At 47.5% G+C, this 27,505-nt stretch overlaps 1 long non-coding RNA gene across 2 annotated transcripts in view; it reads right to left on the bottom strand.

Annotated features, from left to right (window-relative positions):
- LOC110256948 overlaps positions 1–27,505 on the bottom strand; it is a 251,790-nt gene that overhangs the window by 197,132 nt on the left and 27,153 nt on the right. The window contains exon 3 of one of the 2 annotated variants that reach the window (XR_002339033.1): positions 12,120–12,526. The exons of the other annotated variant lie outside the window; for it this stretch is intronic. This is a non-coding gene — a long non-coding RNA (uncharacterized LOC110256948). Of the gene's footprint in view, positions 1–12,119; positions 12,527–27,505 lie in introns of those variants that run through there. 2 annotated transcript variants of the gene reach the window in all.

Genomic DNA, 27,505 nt, shown 5'->3' with positions numbered 1-27,505 from the left:
GTCTTCAGCCAAAGCCACTCCCCTTCCATCTTGGATCAAGGTTGAATAATGGTTGGTCTAAGCCAATCCTGCTGCTCTTGTTCCTATGCCAGTGACAGATTTAGGTCCAGGCATAGGATGTAACCCTGGCTTATAAGATATAAGGATAAGACTGTTGTAGGTCATTGGAAGAGTTTTCAGCATTCTAAAAAAGGGACACAAGCCAGGGACTTTGCCCTCTTCCTGTATTTGACTAAGGACAGTGTTCTGACCTGTGGCAGCCATAGCAAAAGCAAACATCCTGATAAAGCCAGGAGAATTATGGAGGGGCCAGCATCCCTGAGCTGCTCAGTTCACCAACTCTGGAACCACCTAATGCTGATTTTCCTGTTATATATCATGAATTTTTTGTTATTGTTTAGGCCATGTTTATTTAGATGCCCTGACACTTGTAAACAAACACTGTCTTAAATTACCCTTTTGTTCCTTTGGAACAGAATCCCACATTGATCAAATGATTAGCTAAACTAATGATGGTCACATTTTCTTACCAGGGATTGGTTTAGGGTACACATGTGACCCCAAATCTGCCAATCAAACGGAAGGAGAAGTCTTCTAGAAGCTTCCAGAAAAAAGCTTCTTGCTTTAGGAAAACAAGACATGGAGTTCCTGCTGTGGTGCAGTGGGATCAGTGGCATCTCTGCAGCACCAGCACACAGGTTCAATCCCTGGCCCAGCAAAGTGGATTAAAGGATCCGGCCTTGCTACAATTGCAGCTCAGATCCGACCCCTGGCCCAGGAATTCTACATGCCATAGGGTGGCCAAAAAAAAAAAGACACAGGAAAGAGAGTTTGCTTCCCCTGCTGGATATCCTCTCCTCATACTTGGGTATCCCCTGCATGGTGCTACAGCAGCCATCTTGCAACCATGAAGGACACTGGTCTGAGAACCAAGTTAATGTGCTGCCATTGGTAAATCCTTAGTGCCAAAGAAATGTCAAGTTGGGTTCTCTATTATGTGGCCATGTAGTGATGGGCTTTCACTTTACTGTTTAAGGATGGATTACTTGTAGTCATCTATCCAGTATTTACCTTCCAAATGCTCTCCAGAGTAGAGAGGAAGGGAAGGTATAACAGCCAGATAAAAGGAATTTGCAGACATGCATATCCTGTGCTATCTAAGCCACAGGAGTAATGAGTGCCAGTTAGGGATGCACCATTAACACTTGCGGCCGTTACGAAGTACCATGGTACTTGTGTGTTTTAATTTTATTATGACTTCCATTTTCCCTTTAATTTAATTATTGCTAAATTTTTTTAGGAGGAAGAAGGAAGGCAAGGATAGATTAAGAAAGCCTGTAAAATACATTCGTCTTTAAAAGATGGATTTTATTACTCACATGCTTGTAAAATGCTTTCACGAATATCAAGTTACCCCTCACACCCTTTCCCACCAAAAAAAGAGAGAAAGAACGAAGGTGAGAAAAGGGAAATGGTTGTGGTGCTACTTGCTTCATTTTCCTTCAAAATGGTTTGGATTTTGTGAAAACCTGGGTGGATTCATTGGCATTTACTGGGTTTATGACCATGGTCGAGGGTATGTGTCGGGGCTGAAGGTGACAGAGGGCCACTGCCCTGCTCTGTGGTCAAGTTACCATTCTGACCTTGGATGCCACTCATTGGGTTCTACCAAATGCTTCTAGGTCATGCAGTCAAAGACAGAGTTGGGGAAATTAGCACTTTAATTTACAAAAGCTTGAATGGCTGCCACTGAATATCAATCAATATAACCATGCCAGATAGATACAATCAGCTCAGCAAAAAATTTATTTACTGATCCTTTATCTTTTCCAAACCGAGAGAAACATCATCTGCATAAACCAGTGTGATTATCATTTTGACAAACTGATTTGGGCTAGTAGAAGCCTGCAGTCATTTGCCAAGTCATTTTATTTTGGGGCTCTAAGGCAGGAAAAAAAAAAATACATATATATATATATATATACATACACACACACACACAATATAAAATAATATGTATATAAAACTGATGCTTTAGAGGCCAAAATTATATTCTTTTTTTGTTTTTTTCCTTTCAGGGCCACAACTGCGGTATATGGAAATTCCCAGTCCAGGGGTCAAATCGGAGCTGCAGCTGCCAGCCTATGCCACAGCCATGGCAACACTGCTTCCAAGCCACATCTGCAACCTACAACACAGGCTGTGGCACTGCCGTATCCTTAACCCAATGAGCAAGGCCAGGGATCGAACCCATACCCTCACAGAGTCTGTGTTGGGTTCTTAACCCGCTGAGCCACAATGGGAACTCCCAAAAGTATATTCTTTTATACTTTTATATTTTGTAGACAACAGTAGAGTGAAAAAAGCTTTTGTATGGGACCAAAACAGTAGAGTGAAAAAAGCTTTTGTCTGGGACCAAAAGGTCTGAGTTGTAGTTCTGATTTCATCAATAAATAGCTATATGTCTTTGGCAAGTTACTGTGCCTCTCTGGATCTCACTGCCCAGTCTGTGAGCCACCAAGTCCTAAGCCCTGTTACCTGTGAATGTGACCTTACTTGAAAACAAGGTCTTCCCAGATATAAGATGCTCAGGATGAGATCATTCTGGATTTGGGATGGACTCCAAGTACAGTGGCGGGTGTCCTTCTAAGAGAAAGGAGGAGATTTGAGAGATGGACACAAAGGCTCAGAGAGAAGAAAGCCAGGTGAAAAGAGGCAGAGACTGGAGTGAGACACGTAGAAGTCAAGGAACACCAACGTGGCCAGCAGCCTCCAGAAGCCAGGAGGGAGGCGTGGGACAGATTTCCCTGGTGCCCCCAGAAGGAACCAACACACTGACACCTCTAGCCTCTAGCCTCTGTGCAAGAATACATCCCTGTTGTTTTAAGCCACCCAGGCCATGGTACTTGGTTACGACAGCCCTAAGAAGCTAATACAGATTTTCCAGTTCGGAGATTACACCTGAAAGCATCGGTTTGTTTCAAGTCAGCTCTCTCCATTCTGTGATCTGGGGTGGAGCTGCAGCAAGATTAAATTTACATTTAAAAAAAAAAAAAAATGAAGACATCTGAATCCATTGTTCTGAGGTTTGAGTGAGGAACCGTGCTCAAAATTTCAAAGCCTTTTCCTTTTTTCATCTAGATAAGGTACTAAGACACTTATGAAAGGGCTCTTTGAAAAATATTCTCAGCCTGGCAAAAATAAAAACAATCTCAATCTATGTGAAAGATCTATAATCCAATCAGGACAATCAGGACCCTGCATTTACAGTGTGATGAGATTCAAGTAAAACAGTCTTGTTGGGACACACAGAATAAAGAAAATAAAAGGGATGCTTACTTCAGCAAGATTGTCCTATCTTAAATGTCTCTCGTAAAACTTGAAGTTTCTAACTCAAGAATGAATCGCCTTGATGGACAGCTGGAGACAATTATGCCGCTTCATTCATCCATCCATTCACTAACTCATTCAACAAGTATGTACTGAGCCTTCATCTTGTACCAAAAGCTGAACTTGGCTCAGGATACAGGGGACATCAAAGGGAACAAAACCTTGGCCTGATGGAGGATCACGAGGAGACAGGGTGAGATGGGGAAAGCAAGGGGAGATAGAAAATAAGCAAGTGAACAAATAGACAATTACAAACTGATCGGTTCTTCCAAGTAAATAGTGCGGGTCAGACAATGGTAACAGGGAATCTGAGATACAGGAGGGCCCCGCCATGGCGGAGGTTCTTATGCCTGCAACATTTAGAGTCTGAGGTTAGGAAGAGAGCCTCGCCAGGCAAAGAGCAAGGCAGGGGCAGCATTCCAAGGCAGAGGGAACCACATGCAAAAGCCCAGGTAGGAGAAAGAAGCCAGCACATCCACGGAACAGAAAGTGGGGAAGGTACGGATGGAGTGTAGGCTTGGCGAGAGGGAGAAGAGAGGGACACGATGACCCTGGAGAAGGAAGCACATCTGGATTTTATCACATGTGGGATGGAAGCTGCCGAAACACTGTTACCAATGTGTGTTTACAGCGGCAGGAATGACTGTCGGGAGATCATTAGGCGGCTCTGGCTGTCATCCTGGAGAGAAAGGACCCGGCTTGGACAAGGAGGAGGGAAGAGGATGGACTGAGAAGCATCCCCACCAAGAAGCAGTGAGGAGCCTCAATCCCTCTGGCATTCAGCCGTGGGACTGTCCTCTGGGCAAAGTCACAAAAGAGTTAGCCCTGACATGCTTTTCCTCCAAAGAGCCAGGAGGGAAAGGAAACAATCACACAAGCCAACACTTGGAAGAGGAACTTGAACCCATGTGGGAATCTCACGAGTAACCCAAATGATTGCCTATGTCTGTTGAGATCACTGTCCTGTCTCAGTGACCTGGAGCTACCGAAGACACCAAGAGACACTGGATCAGCATTCGGGGAACAAGGATGGTGACACTGTCCTGCCAGAACGTTCCAAGAAGAACCATCAGATATGAGGGTGTGGGAAGCAGGACATACAGAAGAAACAGCAGCAGAAATGGGGTGCTAATGAGATGCTGGGGTGTGGGGGTGGAGACTTGAAGAATTCTCCCAAATAGGAATCCAGCTGTTCTATGCTGCTGCCAAGCACCCAGCTGGGGCCAGGGTTAGAAGCTGCAAAAGGCAACCAAATGGAAAGGAACTATGGACCCACCAGAGCAGCCGCAGTGTGCTGGGCTACCTTGCGGTGGGGAGTGAGGTGTTCAGGCAGACAGAGGAAGGTTGCCTACCAGGAATTCTGTAGAAGGATGCTTAGATCTGATCTGGAATGGGCTGCATGGTCCCTATGGGCACCTTAATCTTTGTGGGTTTGATCACAGGCAACCACAGGCTGGAAGAAGATCCGTCCCTCTGAAACATTCTCCTGCCTTTTGAAAGAAGGCCACCCAAGACCAAATTCTTTCTTTCCTCTCTCGAGCACTGCACCAGCTGATGCTACAGACCCTGTGATACACAGTCTCTGCCAAAGATCTCGGCTGTGTTTTGTTCGCTCCATCATTCCTTTCTCCCCGCTTCCACCGCCCAGAACCTGGGGCCCTCACCAGGGTGCCCAAAGCTGCCTCGCTAACCTTGCCGTGCGAGGAACCACATCAGAAACTTGCCACAGGACAGTACCTCTCCCCAAATGATGCTGAGCTGGGCCGTGCTCCTGGAGAACATGGGTGGCATCATTAAATATCATGACAGGATATGGGTGAAACATCAGGACCCTTCAGGGATCAAAGAAGGGCAACACCGTTGAAAAGCAGCTTTTTAATGGGGGGTGGGAGAGGAAGTGGCCCTGTGTTAAACAGCAGTCCTGATGGCTTCTGACTGCTTTCCTCATAAAGGCTGACTAATTATGTCACATCTGTCTGCATCTCACATTCAAGGCCCCTTCGGTGTCTGGGTCCCCTACTGTCAACCCTGCAGCCCTGGAGGTCATAAAAGCCAGAGGAGTCTGAGGCTGGAGAGCTGGTTGGGGAGCTGGTTTTTCTGGCTTTGGATGTACAAACAAACTCTCCTTATACTTTCCCGGTGCAACAGGGAGTGAAGAGGAACAGTCCTTCCGCCGATGAATCCCGGCTTGTTTCATCTTTTCTCAGTCCTGCAGGCCCATCACACTGGTATTTAAGATGAAAAGTGGCATCTCATTTTCAAACAGAGAGCTACGGAGACCCAAACTGGATCTCAGCAGTGGGTAGCCGATACATCCAATTTTTCGGCTCAGCCTGTATCAAGACTGGAACTAATTGGATTCCTGGCAGCATCGCGGGTTCCGCAATGGTCCCTGAAGGCAACCAATATGGCCAGACCGGCCACACCGCATCCTCAAAGGCTGCCTTCTTCTAGGCCCCTGGAAAACACCCAGTATCTGGACCACCCATTTTGATACTTAATTGGACACCTCATTGCCCTGTGGTTTGTCTATTCTTGCGTGAATCTCTCTCTCCCCAACATGACTGAAAGCCACTTATGAGGGTTTGGTTTGCTTTGCTTTGGTCTGGGCACAACTCTATAGGCTACAAAAGGGGTTATGCAAATAGAAGGTGAGGGATGGAAGGGTGGATGGATGCATGGATGGATGGATACGTGAAAACACACTGCCACTTTCCAAATCATTAATTACCGTTTTAAGTTGTGAATCCATGTCCTCCCAAGTAGGTTGTGTGACCGCCTTGATCTCATCTGCTGCATCTGAACCTTAATTCAGAAGAGCCCTTGCCTTAAGGTTAATTTCTGTCACAGGGAACTTTTCTCTCTAGCACCACACACTGCGGCAACTCATGAATATTCCAACATCATAAATTTGAACTCTGGCCTTTGGAAAAGACACATGAAAAAACTCCCTGGTAGAATGTTTTTTAACTCTTACATAACCTATTTGTTCAGGCCCCCTTGTCGCCCACTGCCACCCATCATAACTGCCCCTCAACAGCTGCCCAGTGGCTTTGGGGGCAGTGCTCTAGGAGGGGCAGCAGGGCAGGGTAGCATGATAGATAGAAGTTGCCCCTTTGGAATCAGACAGTTCTGGGGGAGGAGTTCCCGTTTTGGTGGAGCAGAAGTGAATCTGACTAGTATCCATGAGTTCGATCCCTGGCCTCACTCAGAGAGTTAAGGATCTGGCATTGCTGTGGCTGTGGCATAGGCCAGCAGCTACAGCTCCAATTCAACCCCTAGCCTGGGAACTTCCATATACTGTGGGTATGGATGAAAAAGAAAAAGAAAAAAATCTTTTTGACTGCCACTTTCTAGCTGCAGAGCTTCGGATGGAATACGTGACCTCTCTGAGCCTCAGTTTCCTCCTCTATTAATCTTCCTCACTCTGCTGCTGGAAGGTTCAAGATGACACGCATCCAATAACATGCATGCCATCTACTCCCTAAGCCGTCACTATGATAACTCTTCCTTGGAGGAAGCGTTGGTTCTTCGGGATTCAGTGACTCAGGTGGCTGCCTACCTACAAAAGTCACAGTCTAAGTGCAAATACCTCATGCTGAGTCATACATACACATGCAAACATTTGCACACACGTTAACACAAACCAGCGAGCAAGCGTCAGGGTTTTGTGAAAAATACTGAAGAAACAACAGGATGCAAAATCCCATCAGGATCTGACCCCTGGTCCTCTTGATTGTCCCCAAATGGTGCTGATTTATAGCAGCTTCATCAGAAAAACAAATCACAGTGTTGGATGCTGCCACTTAAAAGGTAAGCAAGCCACACTACACTCCTCCCCATTAAGAAGGCAACTTCCTATACTCTAGGGAGGGAAGATTCAGCCCGACACTGGAGGTTGGTATTGCTCTTTTAACTGCTCTGCCTCAGTTTTCTCATCTGTGAAATGGGACCACAGATACCATGCGGGCTATTGTGTAAGTCAGACCTCTCACAGTTGCTGGCACACAAAAGCATCCATTCATCTAACGTTTGTGGAACTGCTGCTGATCCCAGGTGACTGAAGGTATACTTGCTGGTATTATAGACAGTTTTCAGTCTTGGGCTTGTTTCCACATGTGAAAAGACATTAAAACTCTAGTTTCTTGGAGTTTCTGTCATGGCTCAGTGGTTAATGAATCTGACTAGGAACCATGAGGTTGTGGGTTCGATCCCTGGCCTTGCTGAGTGGGTTAAGGATTCAACGTTGACAAGAGTGTGGTATTGGTTGCAGACACAGTTCGGATCCGACATGGCTGTGGCTGTGGCCGGCGGCTACAGCTCTGATTAGACCCCTAGCCTGAGAACCTCCACACGCCACAGGTGTGGCCCTTGAAAAGACAAAAAAAAAAACCCTCTAATTTCTTTACGATAGAGCTGTAGGTAGACTGCCTGGGTCGGGGCTGCAAAAATGAAGAGGCAAGAGTATAAAAACATCTGATGTTCAAAATCGCCCCGAGAAGAAATCCTTTTAGGATTTTGCTTGTTGTGTTTGACAGGTTACTGTTGTTAGGGCAATCACAAAGGCTCCCCAGTATGTGGTCCATTTGGGAACAATAAAAGGACTATGAGGGCCAGAACCGGCTCCAAGAGGAACATTTTTAGTTTCTCCTTTGAAGCCAACATTAGATTGTTGGCACTAGAACTGAAGACTGTCTCACTTTGGCGCTATGTTTTATCTTGAGATGCAAAATTCGTCATGCAAACACGCTTACGGCTCTTTCCCGTTGGTACAGCTCCATGCTGCCCTTCCAGTGCTGCATCCTGACAGGGTCTGCAAACACCAGTAAGAAGGAGAGAGGAGTCTCCTGCTGGAGCCCTACCTGCCTCCCCAGCTACGGATGGGGAAGTTCGGGGCAGGGGGCGGGGGGTGGGTCCTCCGCTCCTTGGGAAGTGCGGTCAAATTCTGGTCTCCAGGTAGGCTGCTATCATCAAGTCAGCATTGAATTCTGCAAGCATTAAATCCAATTTCTTTCCCAATGTAAGAAATGTTTTCACTGTCACTCCAACGGACAGTCCTATCGTCTGTAAATAAACTCCTTCATTGACAGGGAGCTCACTCCTTTGCAACCAAAACCAGTCTATCGAGCAGCTCCGACTGGAGAATCATTTTTACAGCGAGCTGAAATCTGCCACCATATAATTCCCACTTCCTGACCTTGGTTCCACGCATGGGAATACTAAGAATAAAATAAATTAATACTGAGTTTCCCACAAACCCAAGTTTTATTCATTTTGAGTATAGGAACCAAGTTCCAAAACGCCTAGGCCTCTCCTTATCCCTCCTCTCCCTCTTCCGCTTCCTTCTTTAAAAAAATACTTATTAACTTCCTTCCTCCTTTCCTCTCTCCCTATTCCCCTCCCTCCCACCCTTCCATCTTCATTTTTCCCTTCCCTCATCCAAATAGCATTAGACAGGCCTGAATGAGATGGGAGGCCTGGGGGAGACAGGCCCAAGCTGGGGTCGGAATTCACACACAAGACAGCAGAGGTCGGAGGGTCCCCAGACTGACTGCCTGAAGGGGAATGAGATGCACTGAACCAGGCTTCTAACAATCAAAAAGGAGGTATAGGAGTTCCTGTCATGGCTCAGCGGAAACAATCTGACCACCATGAGGATGCGGGTTCGATCCCTGGCCTCGCTCAGTGGGTTAAGGATCTGGTGTTGCCATGAGCTGTGGTATAGGTCTCAGATGTGGCCCAGATCCCGCGTTGCTGTGGTTGTGGTGTAGGCCAGCAGATACAACTCCGATTAAACCCCTAGCCTGGGAACCTCCATGTGCCGCAGGTGCAGCCCTAAAAAGACACACATACACACACACACACACACACACACACACACACACACACAAGGAGGTACAAATATGGAAAGGGAGAAACAGAAAATATACTTTGTGACATTGTACTGGAATTGGAAGCGTCAATGTGAACTCATGGTTTTCAATCTATATAAATGTAAGTTTGTGCACGTTACATCATGTGTCATGTCCTAGCTCTGTCCGTCGTAAAGCCAGAGCAGTGACATCCCACTAGCAATGAGCACATCTACTGCCCAAATCTTGGTTTTGAAATACTATCTCCACTAAAAGGAACCAGGGCTTCTTGGTGAAATGGTTGATTCTAGGACTCGGGCAGGGAAAGCAGTGATACAGTGTCTAGAACTTGTGCTGCCAGAAAGTAAGGAAACACTCAAAGAATGATGGAGACGTGTCCAAGGGATGCCGGAGCCAGTCTGAATGGGTTCCCACTGGCCCAGTCTTGGAAAATTAGAATATCAAAACGAATGATGATGGTCATAAATTATAGGCATTGAGTAAAAATAAGAATGCATAAATGGACACACAGAAAGTTTTAAATGAATAAATAAACGGGGAGAAGGAAAGCTTTCCTTGTGGTAGAAAGGCAACTACTCAATGTAGGCAGCAGGGTATGAGAAATTCACCACTTGGCAACCACCATAGAAACAATGAATTCAGGCGCAAAACAGCAAAAGAGATGCTACAACAGGGTGGCGCATGAGGAACGCGACTTAACACCGTGTCAAAGGACCTCCCCACAAAACACTTATTAAATACAAAGAGGGTGAACGTATCAGTGTAAGTGAAGAAACCTGCAGACGCCAAGGATCCAAGGTTAACGAGTCACAGGACAAACCAGACATCACGCACCTACCACCCAAGGGGTTTCCATGAAAAGGACACAGCATTTATGATACTTGTTGGGCCAAAAATACATAACCTCAATCTAATGGCACGAAAACAATGGGCAAACACAAATTGAGAAACGTTCCGCAAAATAACTGGCCCACACAACTTTTTTCAAAGCCATGAAAAGCAAAGAAAAAGGAGGAACTATTCCCGATTGAAAGTGCCTACAACAGGACAAGCAAGTGCTCCGTGCGATCCCGGGCTGGACCCAGGGCTCTAAGGGATGTCACTGGCACTAGCAAAACACAGCAGGGCCTCACTGCGAAAGGTATACAGGAGCTCTTTGTCCTATTTTCACAAATTTCTCTAAGTGTGAAACAATTTTAACATATTTTTTTTCTTTTTACGGCTGCACTTGCGGCATATGGAAGTTCCCAGGCTAGGGGTCCAATCAGAGCTGCAGGTGCCAGCCTACACCACAGCCACAGCAATACTGGATCCGAGCTGCATCTGAGGCCTACGCCACAGCTTGCAGCAATGCTGGATCCTTAACCCACTAAGCGAGGCCAGGGATTGAACCTGCATCCTCACAGGCACTATGTCAGGTTCTTAACCTGCTGAGCCACAATGGGAATGCCTAAAATATTTTTTAAATTCATGTAAGACAGTAATCTAGCGCTTTTTGAAATTTCCCCCTTAAGAAACTCTCTCCAGCTAATGATACCTAAAATTCCACCAATATGGTTCCCACTCACTCCCACCTTCTGCTTTCTGAGACTTAAAAAACTCTGAACTTTGTTAAAATGCAAGTGTCCCTGGGAGAGGAGATACTTTACACCAACACGCATTTTCAGTAGTGTTTCCCAAAATGGTTTTGCATTATATTAGATCTGAGATTTTGTTAATTGGTGTTAAGGAAAAGGGGGTTTTTTTGTTTGTTTGTTTGTTAAAGAAATTGGGTAAACACTGAGTCACATAAAGTTTCTTTAACTGCAGGACTTTTCAGAGCCTTTTGGAAGTTGATGGGTATTTCAAATCAGCCTGAGGGGAAACTGCACTTGGAGTTATTTGATCATTCATTGTACCTTAGGTTCCAAAAAAACTTATTTTGGAAAATGCTGGCTGACAGATTTTGATCAGCAGGCAATAAAGCACTGAGAGTTTGGGTTCTGATGTAAGATGACCCAGTTCAAATCCTGGCCATCCTACTTAGTAACTAAGTGGCCTTGGGCAAGTCAATTTAATTCTCTGCACCTCTGTTTCCTCATCTATAAAACTGCAATAAGAAGAGTTCCCACTTTGGTATTGTGGGGATAATCAGACATGACAACAAAGATAAAAACTGAAGCATGGTGCCTGGCACATGTAAGGACCCAATGTGTGTTTTCCCTGCATTACTGTTATTCCTGTTATTATTCTTTCTCAGGAGCCTGTCTGGATTGGAACAGAGCCTAAGGGAGTGGGGGTTTTAGAGAATGCCACCAAGGTCAGGAGAGGAAGAACAAGCAGTAAGAACTAAGAAGCTGGGAGTTCCCATCATGGCGCAGTGGTTAACGAACCCAATTAGGAACCAAGAGGTTGCGGGTTCAATCCCTGGCCTTGCTCGGTGGGTTAAGGATCTGGCGTTGCCATGAGCTGTGGTGTTGCTCACAGACGTGGCTCGGATCTGGTGTTGGTGTTGCTGTGGCTGTGGCTGTGGCTGCGGCTGGCAACTGTAGCTCCGATTAGACCCCTAGCCTGGGAACTTCCATATGCCGCAGGAACGGCCCTAGAAAAGGCAGAAAGACAAAAAAAAAGAACTAAGAAGCTGAAGGTCCTCAAGACAAACTCCCCCCACACCCCAACTTGGAGAGTATTGTTGCTAAAACCTCCTCCTACACATCCATCAGGACTCCCCCCCAAAGTCCCAGTGATCTACGGAGACAAAGACCCAGAGAAGGCCACCCCACTCCATCCTACACCCAAACCAGGCCACCCATCTTCCCCAGGGAAGCATGAGCTGCAAAAAAAATCCCCCCTCCCTTACAAATAACTGTTGCTGCTTTTCTCTCTGTAAATACCTTCAACTGGTCCACTGAGTGAGCCCCTCGCCGGCTGCCCCCACCCCTTCACCATTCTCTCCTGTGTCACAGGAGGGAGAAGGAAGAGGGGTGTGGAGATCACGGCCGTCTGCCAGGCAGGGTGTCCCCAGCCACAGCCCCATGCCCCAGAGTCACCACTGAGAGGCTGACCCCATGGGGCTGTCAGCTCGCCCCAGACAGGTTTCACCCGCACTTCAGAAAATGAAAAGCTTTATTCAACTTTCAAGTCCAGAACAGATGTGTCCAGACATAAATATTCAAGAGATCCCATCTGTTAGGTGCATCGTCTTTCGATGTAGTCACAGAGGGACTGTACGCTGGTTGAGACCCCGTGGCTTGGAGTGTCAGAAACCCTGCAAGCAGATGCTCCTGGAATCCAAATAAAAGAAGCCTGAGTCACAAAGAAAACTCAAGACAGGGCTGCGGTGGCGGGGAATTTCACTGCCGCACAGGTCAGGGACTCTGCTGCGTCAGGAGCCCCGAGAGAGAAGAGGCCCATGCTGAAGTCCCCAAAGAGGCCAAGGACAGGGAAGGTCAAGCAGAAATAACCGAATCCACACACACACACACCCGCACACGAAAGCCAGATTCTGGTTGGAGACACACAGGCTGCCACCACGGAGATGCTCATTCTCCCCCAGTGAGTCCAATTAACCACACGGGGAGGAGGGGGTTTCTCATGTGGAAAGCCACACCTCTGAGCACTCATTTTATGCCAGAGTCTACACTGAGTGTTATGAAATGGGATGAATAACAATTTAAAAAATAATAAAGAGCTTATCCTTCCATAGCCCTACTCTGTGCAGGTACGAATCTCCAAACTATACATTCACGGACTTGTTACATCTTCCTAGCCACCACCCCCTGAGGTACATACTACTATGATTCCCATTCAAAAGCCCAGGAAACTGAGGTGCAAAGAGAAGGAGGGCTTTGCCTAAGGGGGCATGGATGGTAAGTGCTGGGCCAGGGTTCAAGCCCAGGCGGACTGAGTGGAACCGCCGCACTAAAAGGTACCCAACGAGGAAGCAGGACCCCCTCCTGCCAGAAGGAGCTCCCGTTCTAATGCAGAAAAATGGAAAGGCACATGGGAAGCTGGAAGAAAACAGACATGCAGCTGCTTAAAAAGCCTGCTCCATGGAGTAAATCCACACTGCTGGGGAGGGAGGAGCCAACCCCACCTTGCAGGGCTGGAGCCCAAAATCCCAGGGGTCAGCTCCCAGACCAGTCTGTCTGCCCTGTGTCCTCTCTCCCGGAGGGCAGCAGCCAAGTGATCTGTGCTCTTTGTTCTGAGTACACCTTGCCCTGCCCACCATCACGACGGTAGCCCCTGCCTACAGCACCATCCCTTCCTCCCTGCCAGCCCTGGTCTCCCCAACAGGTTCAGGCCCTGACCTTTCCCAAGCCCTCATCACATGCAGCCCCCCCACCAAGCCCCCTCCCTCATCTGAAGTCCTCCAACCCCTCTCACGTGCCCCGTTCTTTTGACACATTTTCAGGCTTGTGCAGTCAGATATCCAAGCACCTAACGTGGCCTCTACTCCCCACATACACCCCCCACCCCACGTGCCTGCTACGCGAGCTCCTCCACCCTCCTTGGGCAGCTCAGCATCATTATCATCACAATTTCTGTTTGGATCAAAGAGGACTTTTCATCATAAAATACAGAATTCCAACCAAAACCGGTTTAAGTCCAAAAAAAAAAAAAAAAAGAAAAAGAAAGAAAGGAAGAAAGAAAGAAAAAGGAATGCATTGGCTCCAGTAACCAAGATGTCCAGGCGTGCTGAAAAGCCTTGGATAAACAGGCGCAGCTGGATCCAAACACCTGAACAGGCTCCATCACTTCCCTGCCAATCCTGCTCCCAGACAGGTGCTCAGGACACCACAGCCAGATGCCCACCTGCTGCTTCAAGCTCACATCCCACCCAGGCAGCAGCTCCCACCTTGAGAGGGGTCCTCTTTATAGCCCAGCAGGCTGGGGCCAGGCGCCCCCTCTGAGCCAGTCATTCCTCCAGGGGATATAATGGCCTCACTGGCCAAGCCTGGGCCGCACTCCTGCCCCTGGGCACCAATACAAACTGACCTTGGCAGAGGCACTTCCTCAAAAGGAATTCTGAGTGCTATTACCAGGAAAAGGGAAAAACACTGAGCAGGCAGACACAGTGACATCAACAATTCCCAAAGCTAGAGTGCCCGCTGTGGTTCGGCAGGTTAAGAACCAGACACTGTCTCCATAAGGATGCAGGTTTGATCCCTGGCTTCCCTCAGTGGGTTAAGGATCCGGTGTTGCTGTAAGCTGCGGTGTAGGTCACAGACGTGGCTTGGATCCTGCATTGCTGTGGCTGTGGTTGTGGTGTAGGCCAGCAGCTGGAGCACCAATTCAACCCCTGGCCTGGGAACTCCCATATGCTGCAGGTGCGGCCCTAAAAAGAAAAAGAAAAAACTACCAAAGCTGATGACCCCTGAACACATACGTTTGTTGAGTATTTACTTTGTGCCCAGCACTGGATGAGCAAGACGACAACTAAAGAATAAATAATGCATTTTGAGCACTTTGCCCAGGCCGGGCACACAGTCAGGGATTAGCAAGTTATGGGAACGGGGGACTGGGTAGGTTCTATTATTATCTCCATTTCACAAAAGGGGAAACTTGGCTAAAAGAGAGGACATCATTGGTCTCAGGCCACACAGCTGGAAAGGCCAAGGACACACGTGTTCAAAGCCTCCTGACTGCTACCTCCCTCCCCAATCTACCTGGGAAACTAATCAAGACCCAGCTCAGATGGAGTCAGCAGCATCCTCCCATCCTTCCGTCCTTCCGTGGCATTTTGTCCGTCCCTCCACTACAATATCTAAAGCCCATGTTGCAATATTTTATTTCCCCATTCTAAAATGCCTATTTTTTTCACATTTCAAAGTTTCTGAGAGTCAAGTTCAGGATATATTGGGTATCATTAAAGTGGTAGCGTTTCTTTTCTCCCCCAAAGCTGCTTTTAAATTACCACTGCATCTCACAATCAGTCTGACATATAATCAAGGAGACGTGGCTTTCACCTATAGGTCTAGACTAGACTGTAAGCTGCTTGAGCAGGAACTTCCTCATTTTGTGTCCTAAACACTTAGCATCTAGTCTTTTACGTGCTTGCTGATTAACCCAAACAATGTTATTCAAGAAGGGACGTCTTTAACATTCATTCATTCAACAAACACTTATTGAGCACCTACTATGTGACAGGCACGGCAGAGGAGGTAGGGATACAGTGTCAAACAAGCCTGGTGAGGCCCTGCTCCACACCTTCACTGTGTCTTAATTGGGAAAGACAGGAATCGGAGCGGCCAAGGCAGAGCCATGCCCCAAAGCCACAGACTTAAGTGGGCTGTGTCAGGTCAGAGCCAAGAGGAGAAGCCAGGGGGTGGCAGAAGATGAAGGCCGTTAAATGTGAGTTTGCAAAGGTCTAAAAACACATGCTGGGGTGTTTAGATTAAAGGTGGGAGGCAAATGGGAGCTCCTGCCAACTTCTGGATGGACAAGTGACAAAATCAAAATAGCACATGGAGAAAATGAGCCTAGCTGTGGAGCAGAGAATGGACCGAGGGGCAAGGCTGCGGGTGGAAAGGCGAGCTAGGAAGGAGGCTGCAGCAAAATCAGCAGGTGCGGCGCTCAAAGCCTGGACGACGAGGGGGCTCGGCTGTGCCAATGGCTGGAGAAGGTCAGATCCCAAAGATAGAAACTGCCAGCGCTCTCTGAGAGGGACAGGCCAAAAGAGGAAGCAGTCAGAGGGGATGCCAAGGCTGAGAGCACGGGAGAGGGCACGATGCTTAGGCAGCCAAGTATTCAGTTCCTTGGGAGGCCCAGTCAAAGACAGAGGGTGAAGGTCAGAGCTGGAAGGAAAGAGAGAACATGAACCACATGCTCTAAGCTGTGTGGGTGCCAAGGATGGGCATCCTTGTCCCAGAAACCAGAGAGAAACCCTTCTCCCTCCTGGACCTGGGGAAAATACAGCTCCATCTCCCCTTCCTGAGAGAATCAGAGTAAACTCACCACTTACAATTTTGTCTGAAGTTGAGCCGACAATTAAGCAGGAGGCCCAGGCTAGGAAAGGGCTAATTGACATAACCTTGAGTCACAGCAGAAGCAAGATAATCAGTGAAGATTCATTAAGCAGCAAAATAAAAGGCACGGAGCCTAGGGTCAGATGGAGCCCAGGGTCAGACGGAGCCCAGGCTCAGCCTCCAGATCTTCATGCAAGTTTATTGTCCCCCTATTGTCACATTCTCAGAAACTCTCATTAAGGCCTTTAGCGCTCATTCCAAGGTTTGGTCACGCTCTGCTGCACTTTGTGGGGGTGGGGGCTAGGCTACAGTGGTAGTTTTTAATTTGGTGACTTTTAGGACATAAGCCTTCCAATGCTAAAGAGGACTAATAAGCAAGTGAACATAAAGCCCCTATAAAATGCCTGGCACACAGTGAGTGCTCAATAAATGCTGGCTCCTGAAGAGGCCTTTGGCTCTTAGGGCCTGGAAGAAATAAGAGATGCAGGAACGCTGGTGCCTACCCTGAAAGAGACTTGTGAAATCCACAAGCCAGTGCCTTCAATTGCTTCAGAACCTCCCTCCACCCTGATTTTTAAAACAAAGACCCACATCTCCACGCTTCTGCCTTGGTAATGGTGATTGGATCTTCTAGTTAAATGCTTAGTTCAATTCAGCTACTGATCAGAACTGCCGGCTTCCAGGGCTATTTTCACTTGCAGCTTCCCGGCATCCGGGAGTCCAGGTACCTTTCTTCTCTCTCCTGATGATCCCGGCCGGGTGGAGCACGAGAGCACATCTTTTGCTTCCTCTGTGTGCTGGGAGACGACAAAGAAGCGCCTCAAGAAAGGGAGAGCCACTGGACCCGCGTGCACTGCAGGTGGAAATGCAAAACAGTGCAGCCGTCATGGAAAACAGTATGGCAGGTCCTCACAAAATTAAACTCAGAATTCACATGATCTGGCCATTCTGGTCCTAAGTATAAGCTCCAAAGATTGAAACTGGGACTCAAGCAGATTATCTGTCCCTCCCTGTTCCCAACAGTGTTATTCTTGATAGCCAAAAGGGAGAAACCACCCCAGGTCTATCATTTGGGAGGAAGAAGGCATAAACAAAATATGCGATCGACATACAATACTACTCTTTAGTAGTACAGAATAGTAGTCTTTTTTTTTTTTTTTTTTGGTTTTTTTTTTGGTTTTTGCTGTTTAGGGCCACACTTGCAGCATATGGAAGTTCCCAGGCTAGTGGCTAAATTGGAGCTACAGCTACCGGCCTACACTACAGCCACAGCAACTCTCAATCTGAGCCACATGGGCGACCTACACCACAGTTCATGGCAACACCGGATCCCCAACCCACTGGGAGAGGCCAGGGATTAAACCTGAATCTTCGTGGATACTAGTCGGGTTTGTAACCCGCGGAGCCACAACGGGAGCTGCAAGTCTTAAAAAGGAATGAGGTGTTCCCGTCGTGGCTCAGCAGGTTAATGAACCTGACTGGTATCCATGAGGATGTGGATTTGATCCCTGGCCTCGATCAGTGGATTAAGGATTCACCGTTGCCGTGAGCTGTGGTGTAGGTCACAGATGCAACTCGGATCCTGGGTTGCTGTGGCTGTGGTGTAGGCCGGCAGCTACAGCTCCAATTCCACCCATTGCCTGGGAACCTCCATTTGCCACGGGTGCAGCCCTAAAAGACAAAAAAAACAAAAAACAAAAAAAAAACAGGAATGAAATTCTGACATGACACATGCTACACCATGGATGCATCTTGAAGACACAGTGAAATAAGCCAGTCACCCAAGAACACACATTGTAGGATGTCATTTACAGAGGGTACCCCAAGTAGTCCAGTCCATAGGGACGGAAAGCAGAACAGTGGTTGCCAGGGGCCAGGGAGAGGGAAGAAATAGGCAAACTTGTACAACGGGTGTGGCGTTTCGGTTCCGCAAGACAAAGCTATGGAGATGGATGATGGTGAGAGCTGCAAAGCAGCACGAAGATACCTAAGGCCACCGAGCTGTACACTTAAAAGTGGTTAAAATGGCCAATTTTATGTTAGGTGTATGTCACCACCAGAAAAAAAAAAAAAAAAAGGGTTAAAAATAAAAACGAAGAAAGAAAAGGGGCATTTAACACTGCCCTCTCTCCTGCACATCCCCTTTCTGCAAAGCAATTCCAGCATCACGGCAAAACTTCCGGTCCTCAACTCCGACCTCTGCCAAGTTCATCGGTCACCTTGGTGTACATTCTTCCCCACCAGGGCCACCCCGCCCCTGCTTGAACACTGCCTGAGGCAGGAGGCTCACTCCATCACTAGGCCGCCTCCTCAGCTTTCAAAGGGCCCGGCTCTCCCAGTGACAGATATGGACGGCGGGTCCTTCTCTTTCCCACGCTGCTCAATTCCCTCACTCAGATCCCCCAGCCCCCCTCTGCTATTTTCCCACCAAAAAAAAAAAAAAAAGTAGAGACGCCAACCATTTTATAGGGGATGTGACGAGACCAGCGGGCACCTGTTTTTCTTTACACTGTCTTAAAATGGGGAAGCAGAAGGAGCTTATGTTTTCGCCAGACTGCAAAAGCTGTCAGAAGGCTAGGTGTAGGATTTAGCCTCTGGCTGGCGGATCTGTGGCAAGGTGGATTCCAGTCTGGGGAACAGCCTTGACTCTGCACTTAGATGGCTTTTAGAGAAGACCCACAGGGTGAGCAGAAAATGCTCCTGCAACACAAGCCAGCCCACGGCCACCAAGAATGACAACACCAGGAGCCTGGCCAAGAGAGAACTGAAAACATTTGGCCATGGAAAGGCTGTGCACTTCTCAAGCTGCCTTGATTGAGGCCCCTAAAAAGAAAAACAACAAAGCCTGTGCCTGTAGGGAGGGCAGAAGTCCCCCACCAGGCACCCATGCCCATGGCCCCAGGCAGGAACACAAGCCAGCTCGCCTGTCCTTCTGCAGCCGACACCAGCAGGCTGGGCTCCCAACCCTCACCCGTTAGGACGGACCCACGAACCCCAAGCCCTCCCAGATACACAGCTGAGGTCAGAACAGTCAGGCTGCTATCATGCAGCTTGAACTTGAAAGGTCAGGACACTTTGCAGAACCGTTTGTTTGGGGACAGGGGAGACGATCTGGCTTTACCATAGGTGAAAACACAGCATCCACTTGGGTTCCTACTCTGGACCTCAGGAGCAAAAGATCTGAGCAGTCAGGAGACTGGCACAGGCCAGAAGAGGAAGAGACCTCCTACATTGGCTACGCCCACTCACCTCATTTTGTAAGTGAGGCCCAAGGAGGGGGTACCCCACGTGGGTCAGTAAGAGGCAGCGTGTGGGGAGCTCGAGGCCCGCCTGGGCGGATTACCCACCCTGGGGCTACATAATTCATCTACAAACACCCCAACAGCTCATAAAGTCACTCACATCTGTTAGTTCTTTAAGGATAAAGGCTGAGAATTAACCTTGTTCCCTATGCCCCAGAGTGTCCGGCCCAGGGCAGAAGGTGTGGTCGGAGCTCAAGGAAATTCCTTCCAAATGAGACAATTTCTGGGATAAGCCCAGAAAGGACATGAGGCAAGGATTATGGTTCCCACTTAACAGAGGAGGGCAAAGCTCATGGAAGATGCCCCAGAGTCACCAGGGACATGAGGGGTCGGTGGAGTTTTGAGTCCCCCTCGATGACATTAGAGCAGATAATTGCACATCCCATGTTCCTATTAATCAGCCTCATGGAGGACCAGAGCCAGGCTAAGGTCACTTACGACGTCACATTTCATGGCTCAATGATACCCTAACCTCCCTGTCCACACACAGCCTCCCCCCATGGCCAACGCCGCATCTCAGGTATAACAGCTTTCTTGGCTGGTATTATCTGCCCTTCTCCACTTACAGCATGAAGCAAGGCAGAATTCCTCAACTCTCCCTAACACCTCTCCCTCTTCCCATCTTCCCAGATACTGCTGGGGCCTCTAAAATGATACGCAGTAGTGTCTGTGGCAACAGTAAAGAAGCAAGTTGATTTATCAGGAAAAAAAGGGGGGGGTGGAGTTCTCGTTGTGGCTCAGTGGAAACGAATCTGACTAGGAACCATGAGGTTGCAGGTTCGATCCCTGGCCTCATTCAGTGGGTTAAGGATCCAGCATTGCTGTGAGCTATGGTGTAGGTTGCAGACATGGCTCAGATCCAGGGTTGCTGTGGCTCTGCCGTAGGCCAGCAGCTGTAGCTCCGATTAGATTCCTAGTCTGGGAACCTCCATAGGCCGCAGGTGTGGCCCTAAAAAAAAAAAAAAAAAAAAAAAAAAAAAGAGAGAGAGAGAGAGAGAAGCAGTAAGTTGGTTTATCTGTAGTTGTCCAGATAGCCATATTCTGTTGGCTACTATGACACGGAACCACCTTTCTCAGCAACAACAGATTCCCCAAAAGGATCAGCCAGAAAAATAGCCAGCCTGGGGGCTACCCGTGGCCCCAACACAGAAGCAAACCCATGAGTCTAAGTCTTCGAAAAGCTGGATTTGAACAAGGCAGATTTGTCCATTTCATTTTAATTACACTTTTGTTTCAAAACACATCTCCGCTGTGCTGACCCCTTTCCTCTCCAAAGGTCTATGGAGAAGACAAGACCTGCTTCTCTTCTCCTGTCTGCCTGGCATCCCCCGACCCTGATTCGTCTTTAACACTCTCCCTGGTCCCAATAATCGGGTGAAACCTGTTTACTCTCAAGATCCACCAGCCCACGGAGGAGCTCAAGGACCACGCATCACAGCCACGTTCGGCCGACTTTATTTGCTTGGCTTGTTTTGGAGAAAAGAGAAATTTTTCAATCTGCTTGGTCCTTAAATTCAGAATAGTGAATGTGAAACTCTATTTTCAGTAAATAAATAAAGCCCGCCTCTAAAAAAACATGTAAGACACGGCAGCCTCCATTTCCTTTGCTAATTTGACCGAATTTCTTTTTACGGTCTCCCTTTCAATTTCCACAGCTGCTTCTATAATCCTGTAGCATGTACCTGAGTGAGATATCTCCAATCATTTCTTTTAAGTCAGGATGTAGGAAATACATACATAAATTTGAGTCATGTCACAAATAATAGGAAAAGACTGCATTTTTATAATATATGTTTACATAGGGCTAGAGAGGAAAAGGAAAGGAGAGGAGGAAAAATAAAAAGTGAGTCAGAAAAAAAAAAAAAAGGAGTTCCCGTCGTGGCACAGTGGTTAACGAATCCGACTAGGAACAATGAGGTTGCGGGTTCGGTCCCTGCCCTTGCTCAGTGGGTTAACGGTCCAGCGTTGCCATGAGCTGTGGTGTAGGTTGCAGACGCAGCTCGGATCCCGCGTTGCTGTGGCTCTGGCGTAGGCTGGTGGCTACAGCTCCGATTCAACCCCTAGCCTGGGAACCTCCATATGCCGCGGGAGCGGCCCAAGAAATAGCAACAACAACAACAACAACAAAAAAAAAAAGACAAAAGACAAAAAAAAAAAAAAGTGAGTCAGAGAGCAAAGGGAGAAGGAAAAGCAGAGACGGTCAGGATGGTGAGAACCAGGGCTTATTAGCCTGCGCCTGCACGGCAGCAAGACAGGAATGCATTTCACACATGCATGTGTGTGCATGCTCTTGCACCCCCCCCCCCAACACACACACACAATGCCCTCCCTATCTGGTTCTCTGGACCTAACAATACGAGTTGCTACTGCGTGGAGTTCCCGTCGTGGCTCAGCACAAACAAATCTGACTAGCATCCATGAGGACGCAGGTTTGATCCCTGGCCCCACTCAGTGGGTTAAGGACCGGCATTGCCATGAACTGTGGTGTAGGTCGCAGAGGCAGCTTGGATCTGCGTTGCTGTGGCTGTGGTGTAAACCAGCAGCTGCAGCTCCAATGTGACCCCTAGCCTGGGAACCTCCATATGCTGTGGGAGGGGCCTTAAAAAAACAACAAAAGAATTGCTACTGGTTAGTAAAGGCCTGCTCTGTGATAGGTGCTGTGCCTTTATTATTTACAGTCTTCACAACAGCTCCAGCAAGTAGGAACTTCAACACTTGAAGAAACTGGGTGCAGAGAAATAGGTTGGAATGTAGGAGACGGAAGCAGTTTTCACCCCTCCAGCATCCATACCCTCTTCTTTGGTAACCAAGTCTCACTTTCCCTTTGGGAAAACCCTCTCCTGGCCAATGCGTGTCCTCTATTTCCCAGGCCACCGAGACCAATGCAGGGGCCAACACATGATCCTCTCCAGGGCAATGAGACTCAACACTGAGAAATCAGTTCAAAAGATTCAGAAAGAGGCATTATTTCTACTAGAAAATGAACTAAGAGAGAAAAAGGAGGAGCCAAAGGTGGAAAAACAGAGAAGGACTAAACACCAAGTCTTCACAGGTCCCTTGAGCCCATGCTGAGCTGGGGCTGCACTTCTAGTTTCAGAAGTTGCTAAGTCCACTGACCACCACACCCTTTTCATTTTTTTCAAGCCAGTATGAATCCTGCCTCTTGCAACCCAAGGAGTCCTGACTAACATTCCTTGTAAGTGAGCAGCTGATTCAGACCAAGCCCATCTGACCGACCCCAAAGTGTGTGCCCCTCCTCCCCCACAGCCCTGCTTCCCTAGAACGTGATGGGTTTGATGCCCCCGGCCACCCTCACCTGGAAGAGCCACGCTCCTGGCTGCTGCCTCCCACTAATCCAGCATCTGCCACGCCCACTTGGTCCCTGGAAAATTCTGTCTCAGAGCAAAATGAAGAGTCATTAAGCAAGGACCTGGCAGAGCCAGGCTGTGGAGCTGACACAATTGTGGAAAATCCGAGACATCCGAGTGTACACATAATTGTGCTCACTGACCGTGGCAGGGAAGGTCAAGATGCTAAAAAGATAATTTAGACACCTGTCTCAAAGAAATTAAAGCCAAGATAAGGAGTTCCCGCTGCGGTGCAGTGGGTTAATGATCCAGCTTGTCTCTGTGGCACTGCCGGTTCAATCCCCCGCTCAGCAGAGGAGGTTAAGAATTGGCACTGCCGCAGCTGCAGCTCACATTAGATCCCTGGCCCAGGAACTTCCAAGGGCCAAGGGTGCAGTTTGGAAAAAAAGAAAAAGATAAGAGTTAGATCAAGCTCAGGGTTCAAGGCTCCTTGTCTGTGGCATAGAGATTTATAAAGAGGGGAAAAGCCAAGAGGACTTAACCCTAATTCTACAGCAGAATTTAGAGGACACAGATCTAAACCGAGAATTTGAGACATGCCGAGAGCTTAGACCTCATCGGACCCGACATGACCCAGAACCAGAACCTCTTCCCGACGTGCTCAGCACTGACCATCCTGTCTTTGTCTGAATTATCCCTGTGGCAAGAAAACCATTACCTAACGAAGCAGTCTCTTCCACTGCTGAACAGCGCTATGAGCAAATTCTTTTTCCGATGATGAAAATAAAAATGATTAATCTGTGCGTGTTCCCCCCGCCTTTGCCCTTTTGAAGGAGAAGTCTTTGTCAGCTCAGTTTCTGTGCAAAAGGGAGAAGGACAGAAATGGAAATGCAAAACTGGAATGAGAAGTTTGCATCACAACAAGAAAGGCTGAAGGAAAGGGGAAAAGAAGAAAATAAAGCATTCACGAAGGCTGGTTGCGGGGGGGGGGGGGGGGATTTTGGTTTCTAATGAGAATAAAGGAGGGAGGAGTTTGGTGGGGCAGGAGGGGAAGACAGAGAGCATGAGACTGGGAAAAGTGTAACACACCTTGCTATACATTAAAAATATATTTACTTCCCTTGACATTATTCCCGGAGTTACTAGTAAAGTTTTAAATTCATTTAACTGCTTTGGGTTGCTGGACTGTATTCCTCTGAGTGCAATTCTCTATAAGCCTAGACCACAGGCGGTCCAGTTTGGGGTTGAGTTACAATTATATTAACTTCAAATCTACTTCCTTGTAAATCCCACCCAGGTCGTAAGGGAAGAGATGCAGGGATGATGACATAGAACCGATTATGGACCTGGGATATAGGATGGAGACCTGATCATAAAAGAGATAAAAATGAAGTGACTAGAAGTAGAGCTTGTGGTCAGGATGGGAGCAGCTGGAAGAATGATGGCGAATCACTTCGAGCTGAGTAAATTTCCTAAGGACACCCTCAGTCAGGTTGAGTCAAGTGTGGAGAGAGGCAAGCCGTGGACGTGGGGACCCAAGCCGGTAATGACAGCAGGAGTCCGCTGGGGTCCTTCCTGCTTCTTCTAAGCAGAAAGGAATGCAGGGCCATCAGCTCCCCAAGGAATGAAATCTGACCAAGGAAAAACTGAGAGAAACTCTCCACCTTTCATCTCTTGTGTGGATACCCCTGAGGCGTGACTTCTCTTTTGAGTGTGATCTCTCTGTCCAGCCCTTCCTAGTGTCCCACGTGCTAAGCAAACACCCCCGTTGGGTTCCACTGAGGCTCACAGGGAAGCACGACCAGTGTCATCATGCATCACAGCCCAGTGTTTCATGCCTCTCCTTGCCTTGCTTCCTCTTTTTCCTCAGCCTTACTGCCCTAAGCTTGTCTCCCACATAAAATGTCAACCCTTTAACCCTTGCCTTAAGCTCTCCTTTCTAGAAAACTCTAGAGAACTTTAAGCTAAGACAGCCATTATCTCGGCTCCCAGCTTTATTGCTTTTTCTACCACCTTCCAACATTAAATGGTGCCTTTCTTCCCCTTAGAAAGCTATCTGTGTATGCATCTGTTTCTCCCTGACCCTGAAACCCAATTCTTTTTTTTTTTTTTTTCTGTCTTTTTTGCCTTTTCTAGGGCCGCTTCCTGTGGCATATGGAGGTTCCCAGGCTAGGGGTCTAATCAGAGCTGTAGCCGCCGGCCTACGCAAGAGCCACAGCAACGCAGGATCTGAGCCGCATCTGCAACCTACAGCACAGCTCACGGCAATGCCAGATCCTTAACCCACTGAGCAAGGCCAGGGATCGAACCCACTGCCTCATGGCTCCTAGTCGGATTCATTAACCACTGTGCCACAGCGGGAACTCCATGAAACCCAATTCTTTAGCCCAGCTCATGACTGCCTCCCGGGAGAACTGAGAGAATTCAGCTTCTCCTACAGAAGCCACATTAGGAAATGCTAAGTGGGAATTATGAAGTCTTCCTTCCTGACTTGTCTGACGTTATGATTCCCTGGCCCCAGACTCTAGGATGTCGACAATAAGATACTCCTAACTCCAAGCCCTATTCAGCCTCTCTCTCCTTTCTTCTCATTCCTCACCTTCTCCTTTCACTCATCCTCACTCCCTTAATTAAGGAATTTCCCCATAAGGGACTCAAAGCCTTCTCCGATGCTCTTTTCTTTCCCTTAGCCTTCTAAGCCTCTCTTTCCAGCTTTTCAAACATCTCTTGAAACTCCAGCCTTCAAAAATATAGTCCTTAAAAGCCCTAAGCATGGAAGTTCCCACTGTGGCTCAGGGGTAAGAAGCCTGACTATTACCCCATGAGGATGTGGCTTTGATCCCCGGCCTCACTCAGTCAGTTAAGGATGCAGCACTGCCATGAGCTGTGGTGTAGGTTGCAGATGCAAGCTCGGGGTGGATCCTGTGTGGCTGTGGCTGTGGCATAGGCTGGCAGCTGCAGCTCCAATTCGACCCTTAGCCAGGGAACTTCCATATGCCTCGAGTGCAGCCCTAAAAAGCAAGAGTAAAAAAAAAAAAAAAAAAAAAAAAAAGGCATACGCAGTGTCTGGTTACCTCCACCACTCAATTTCAGAGTTAATAGGGTATAATGCTCCAAACCCTGAACATATATCCTTTACCTGGTAGGCCTGGTGCTCCCACAGCTCCGCAGACACACCTGCGTTGGAGCACTTTTCCCTGAGAGCTGTACCTGTTTACATGTCTGTCTTCCCAAGTAAACTGTGGGCACCTTGAGTATAAGGAGCACAGCATGTATTTTTGTATTTCTAACATGTGACACATAGTAACACTTCTTTAGTGTTTTGTTGAGTAAATGAATAGATAGAAACACATATTTATATGGATCGACCGCTGTTGCAATGAGTTCCAAAAATAATCATTTGGCTTGGTTGGTCCTCTGGAGTAGTTCTATATCAAATACTGCTTGAAAGAGGTAAGATACCAGTTAGGAAAGAAAAAATGATTATAACCCAATAGAAAAATGGGAAAAGAGGAGTTCCCGTTGTGGCACAGGGGAAATGAATCCAACTAGTATCCATAAGGATGCAGGTTCGATCCCTGGCCTCACTCAGTGGGTTAAGAATCCAGTGTAGCCGTGAGCTGTGATATAGGTCACAGACATGGCTTGGATCTGGCGTTGCAGCTGGCAGCTGCAGCTCCAATTCAACCCCATGAAAAGACCGAGCATGAAAAGATGCTCAACCTCACTAATAACCACAGAAGTATAAATTAAAATCATAAATATCATTGGCAGGGTATAAACTGGCATTGACTTTTGAAAAGGCTATTGAACAGTATTGATTAATATTTATTCATTTTGACAGGACAATTTTAAGTCTCAGGACCTATTCTGCTGAAAGGCCAGCAGAGGTATATGCACAAGGGTGATTATTATAGCACTATTTGTGATGATGAAAAACATGGACTATTTTAAAATGTTTGTTAGACAGAGGAATAGTTGATGAATTATGGATATTTATGTTATAAAATATTAAAGAAGAGTTTTAAAGGATAAGGGAGAGCTAGATATCCCTACAAAGCCTGCTAAGACATGTTGCTAAGACAGAGAGAGAAAGATAGAATCACAGAACAATAGGTATAGCAGGACCTCATTTACGTGTGGCGACAACCACATGTGTATATACGTAAAGGCAGAGCAACAGGAAGGATCCAAGTGCTGAGAGTAGTTATTTGGAAGAAAGGGAGGAGGGAACAGGGCCATAAGGGGAAACGGTCGAGAGGGAACACTTGCTTTTAATTCTCTATGCTTCCATGTTGTTTGAATTGCTTATATCATGCATGTGTTCACATACTACGTTTGCAATTTGCAAAGATGACTGCATGATGTAAGCAGACATCACCCCTGCGTCAATGCCTGGACCACTGCGCGTGAGAGCTGCAAGGACCCTTAGCATCGTCTACGCTGGGAGTTTGTAAATTGGTTTCCTGACAGTTCCACAGGCACAGCCAAAGGAGGCAGAAGCCACACGTCAGCCCTCTGCATGTTAACTTGTACTTCATACGGGTCTCACACCAAAGCTTCTTTGTTCAAAACTCTTCTGAGACTGCAAGATAACACTATCGAAAAGAATTACCATTTGCAACTACTTATGTATATGAAACAGGATTTTCTCACTGATGTACATCCAAAAAACATGCAGACTT

This window comes from Sus scrofa, chromosome 15 (genome assembly GCF_000003025.6).
Source record: "Sus scrofa isolate TJ Tabasco breed Duroc chromosome 15, Sscrofa11.1, whole genome shotgun sequence".
NCBI classification, from domain to species: domain Eukaryota; kingdom Metazoa; phylum Chordata; class Mammalia; order Artiodactyla; family Suidae; genus Sus; species Sus scrofa.
Note: the sequence above shows the minus strand (reverse complement) of the source record. Positions and strands in the feature narration are given on the sequence as shown.